Raw genomic sequence first — 5,766 nt, forward strand, 5'->3', positions numbered from 1 at the left:
TACTGTAAAGACGATTACTATTTCACATACACTATGTTTATATAATTATCACATCACTCAATAAGTGCGTAGCAGGATTAATAAAACAATAACTTTTTGGGCAAAATTCTATTCATTCGTTTCATTAATATAACCCTTTTTAGGAGTAATACAATCATTTTTATGCTTTTTTATAGAACTATTTATCCAATCCTTCAAAATACGCTTTAGTTTCGACAATCACCCCCTCTTTCGAGATATTTCGTTTTCTGGCGAGCATTTTGTTCTCATTCACGAACAAATGATAGTCAGTGAAGGTTAAATTTGGCGAATATGATGGATGTGGAACAATTCGAAGCGTAATTTATGCAATTTCGCCATTGACTTGCTACCTAATTTTTCCCTATTGATCCGTTTTTCCTTTTCAAGATAGCCGGCCCAAAGCGTTGGCGCCATCCCTTTCTCAGTCGCCTTGGATAGCTTTTGCCGGTTGCTCGGTTCACTCGGCCACCTACCGGCTTCACTCAAGAGTGTACTGATGAATCCATGCGTCATCCATTAGCACATATTTTTCGCCTCAACAGGTCCCAAGCGGTGGTGGTTGTGATCAAAAGTGAGCACTTCGTAGAGAGCTTTCATTACGGTGTCAGCTATCTCACGTAGAAAAGCACATCGGGTAAATGGCGTCCACGGCTTTGCTGGCCCATACGCAATCTTTTACGGAAATTCTGATCACCGACCAGGGAATGTCTCATGCGGTAATTGAATTGTTTCACGGCACGTATGGCATGTGCCACCGTCTTGTTGCAACCACATGTTGTCGCATCAACATCGTTCAATTTGGGCATAAAGAGCTTGTAACAGTCATTCCTTGACCAGCTTCATTGTCAAAGATGTATGGTCAATCTATCATTATTTTTAAAATATTATTCAACAATGCAAACAAGTTGCTCTCTCGGGTAATGCTCCATTTTTATTAACCCCAAACTGTCAACTTGTCAACTTTTTCCTTTTTTTTTTTTTTGGACTATCAACACTTTACCACCCAAATGGCGGCAAATTCAAATTTTGCGTAAATACATATCTACATATCTACATACACATATATGTATTTATATATATATGTCTGCGGAAGCCATAGGAAATCATTTAAAACACTGATCAAGCCGACATCACATCGTCACAACCATCAAAAAGGATAGGGCAGGAAATTTTTGTATTTTTTATCTCTCAAATGTTTTAAAATTGAAACGATTTTTTCTTACATTTAGGGGCAAACGTATGCTTGATGCGCAGCTACAAATCGATGCATAAATTTATTTGGATTTTATTTTGGCGGGCTTCAAAAACTACAGCACTCCTTACATATATGATTCGTCTTCTAAAATGTGTCAGGAACTTTCTCCTAAGATATACATGCATACATCAATTGGCGGCTTGCCGCCGATTATTAGATGTCAATGCAAGACGCATTCAGTTCTATAACTTATTTGATTGCATTTGTATGCATGCAACAATGCCTTCGAATACATGTCTATATTATATTATTCAAAAAATCATTACCTTTCTCTTTACACTGTAAAAAAGAATGGAAATTATTCTTTTACATTTGTCATATGATGATACTTATAAAATAGATCAAGACGACAATTTATTAATGTGACTTCTAACTTCAATAACTCATCGTGAAAACCCGCAGGCACACGAACACACTTACATAGCATATTTATATATATGTTGCTCATACAAGTCGACACACATGCATACATGCACAATGAGGAAAAATATATCAGAATATATACGTGTCAGCTTGTGTGGCCACTTAAAATAAAAACAACAATACCGACTTCCTACGAGACTAATACATATCATAATTTACCGCATATGCCTACATGTCTACACATTGTCTCCTTTTACGAACATTTATATATATATATATGCATAACATATATATATATATATGCATAATTCATATTCATGCACATGTATACATGTATTCACAACGAAATATATACTGTGTATAAAGTTATGATTAGAAGAACAATATTATGTACAGCGCATATACATATGTACACTCTAGTGAAATCATGTTTAATAATAAAACATAAACTGACGTTAAATGTTGTGAGGCGATGATTTGCAGCCGCTACTAAATCAACTATCCAAAGACCATATATCACGGAAGTATTATATGTGGATATCCATATATATATATATATATATATATATATATATATATATAAACATTTTCATGTAAGTATTTATGAGGTTTCATGTTAATCTAGAAGTGCTTATGCGTTTCGAAGTAAGAGTTTATTGAGAGCAGATATGAAAATTATTGTTAACAAACATATGGTATGAGTGCACATAGTGTAAGTAAATTTATTATCAGACTTGTTCACATATTGTAAGGTAATAAAAATTGAAATTGAGACAACAAATGCTTTAAATAATGAAAGAATTCACAAAGAAAGCAAACTTCGCATCGAGTATCGACTTGAAAATAAAACAAAATTTAAATCAATTTAATTACGAAAATAAAAACAAGATTGCAAAGTAAAAGAAAAAATGATAATTTAAAAAAAGTAAAATTAACAGCAAACACATCTGCTCATCTCTCTATTATTTTACGGCATTTAAGTTTTTCAAAATTTCCTAGTATCTCTGGAATCTTTATTCAAACCTTTGCCGTGAGGTGCGAGGTGCTTTGAACATGACATAACTTATTTTTAATCCTTTTCTCGGTAACATAATTTAACATATAATCTTCGAAACATAATCGTAAAAATTTTTCAAGTTAACGGCACGCAGTAAAGAGTATCTGAAGCAGCGCAAGTTTAAAGTCCAACAGGGTTTGAGTTCAAGTGCAAACGAACTTTTATTTTAACCCTCACAATATGAAAAGCGTCAAGCGGCAGAGTGGAAAGAAGTGAAGAGAGCATAAAAATCCCTGAACATCATGAAAACAACGTCGTTGCATCATAAAAGTTTATGACTTTTATGTTTAACAACATCAACACCAACAGCAACAACGACAATAGCATCATTTTTGTCGTGTTTTCATCAAAATCTTGTTGCCTTATCTTTCGTTTTGTATTTTTTTGCTTTTCTTCCTTTTTTCTTTTTTTTTTTTGTTAAGCTCCATTTGCAAGTGAGAAAATCCTTGTCATTTATATGCATATACTTATATACTTATATATATATATTTGGTCTCATCTGTTGTTTGGTACATTTTGTGGCAAAAATTTTAATTAAAAGTCTTTTGCACCGTGTAGTCCACTGTGGCACGCAGCATCAATCTATGAGGGTAGCAAGGCGAAAAAACATTTCATTACCACATTTAATGTTAAAACATTTAGTTTCAATCAAAGTTACGCAAATTGTTAATAGCTGCAATCCAATGTTAGCCAAATTTAGAGCTAGTTCTACTGAATCACCGCTCTCTGAACAACAACAACAACAACAACAAAAAAGAAGAAAAAAATCGTTTGTATTTGTAATTAAATAAAGACAACAATTTCATAAACACGAATTACGCGAAATAAAAAATAATATTCGAATTGTATCAATATATTCAGTTTAAGATGAATCTCAAATATCGACGAGTTTAGTAAAGCAATAATGCTTCAACGATTCAAATAAATCCTATCCTATTATCGGATGAATAAACCTATACAACGTTAGTCTACCTAGCGAGCCTAACATGACGGTCCTGACGATTCTAAATATGCAAAGCGTTAGTTAATAGCTTTGCTTTAAAACTACATAAGTAATTTATTCGCAACTAATGAAAAACTTATTACCATAGTTGACGATGGATCACGATAAGCCTTACAGGAATGTATCTGTAATTTAATTACATTCATTATAAGAGGTTCGTCTGCGGCGGAATATGTATTAAAACTGGAGCGATACAGAAAAGGTTCGCATGATCTGTGCACGAGGATGACACGCAAAACTATAAAGCTTTCTAAACTAATGAACTGAGTAGAGCATAAAGACGTAAGGTCACAATGTCAACGTTATGTATATTTGTAGTTGCATGAAAAAAGCATCTTTATAATATTAGTTAACAAATACATGATCTCAACTAGTTGAACAATGCAGTGATAAGTTTGGAAGCCACGCCATAATATGTATCAGGCACTGTCTGTGTCCTATAGATGTCAGGAACTTGAACACATACTCATCATACTGTAAAAAGTGATTCAAATGCGTTCAAAGTGAAACGATCATTAAAGTACCATGAACCTTATCTTGCTGACCAAATTGTAATCAAAATGATCCTCCCAATGATAAGGAATACGCAACAAAAAAGAGCCAATAGAGCAATACAGCTCGTTCTAATAATCGAAACCTGGATGAGCATTTTCTATGAACGGTTTCCCATATAAGTAATCAAAAAAACAGTAAGACTGGCAACGTTACTAATACTACCAATAATAATAACAACGATAATGCTTGTCCCATATCTAAGTTGTAATAAAAAGCGGCATTAACTGCTTATTCCACATTGCAAGCCTAAATAAGTAAAAACGCAATAGTGGGGCCCGGCCCTCCATTAAACACCCTAGACCACGCTACTGGTGCTCATATATCGAGTTTTCAATATAATGCGTTATATGGGGATTGATCAAAACAGCGGTACCCTATCCGAACCATTTTCAATAAGGTTCGGCCTTGAGTCAAAACACGTCTGCGTTAAAATATTGCAAAAATTACAACTTGATCGAACACAAAAATACAAGGACAGAAATCAAACGGATAGACAAAGTGCCAGACAAGCTTAAAACGATTTAGAAAATGATCCCGAGTCGATTGATGTGATAAGAAACGCGTGAATCTTAACTTCTGCAGAATGTTACCGATACTTCTGGCTAAACTTAATATTCTCTGTAGCAGAAGTGGTGACGGGTATAAATATGGCCCATGTTCGATGATTGATTATCTTAAATGGCACATTGTGGGCCCCCCCCCCCCCCCCCCCACCGCTACTAAAAAAGTACCAAGTACTAGTACTAAGTTGCACTGAGATGATGAACATTTCAGGCTTACTTTGCAATGAATGCAGACACGAGTTACTGATCTTATACCAAATCTATTAGTAAATAATAATAAATAAACACACTGTGAAAGTCCATAAAGGCATATTTTCATATTCATATATTTATTACCTATAAGCCCATTGGCGCAATAGAGTAAAAATGCTGTGCAATCTACTGACATCTCCGTAATCAAAACTCATTACAGTTTAACGTAAAGGCAAGAACAAAGCTCCAGATCGAAAAAATCTAATAAATCTATCTTTTAAGTTAATAAGAAAAAACAAGAAGAAGATGAAGATGAAGATGAAGAAGAAGAAAAACAATGTATTTCAATGTCAGTAATTAGCCCTTTGATAAATTTCTTAAGCAACTTAAAAATACTATCGAGTTTGAAAAACTAATAATTACTTTTTCGGCCACATTTATTCAATTTACTTAAACTGTCAAAATTGTTTTCAAAGTAACACCTAAAACTATGCAATTACATTCACTTTGATCCTTTAAAAGAAAATATGTAAATTTCATTTGAAGGGATAGTTGTAATAGCAGCAGTAGTGGTTATTTGAAGAAACTTTTCTTCAAAACCAAACGCCAGAAACGGGTTTTTATGCGACAATACGATACAATTCGCTTTAAATGTCTTAACTTAAACGAGACCCGAAGTGAAAGGATGAAAGGGTGCCCATCAATCGAAGTTGTTAAGTTAAGTTAAGGCAAGGCTTTTTCCTATTATTTCTCTCAT

The 5,766-nt window shown here is 33.8% G+C and overlaps 1 non-coding gene across 1 annotated transcript; it reads left to right on the forward strand.

Moving 5' to 3' along the window:
• Positions 1–3,853: 3,853 nt before the first annotated feature.
• On the forward strand, positions 3,854–3,959 carry LOC119632739. Its single transcript, XR_005246824.1, has one exon. It is a non-coding gene; the product is annotated as a U6 spliceosomal RNA (small nuclear RNA).
• Positions 3,960–5,766: the final 1,807 nt, after the last annotated feature.

This window comes from Glossina fuscipes, unplaced genomic scaffold, assembly GCF_014805625.2.
Source record: "Glossina fuscipes isolate IAEA_lab_2018 unplaced genomic scaffold, Yale_Gfus_2 1, whole genome shotgun sequence".
Lineage (NCBI taxonomy): Eukaryota > Metazoa > Arthropoda > Insecta > Diptera > Glossinidae > Glossina > Glossina fuscipes.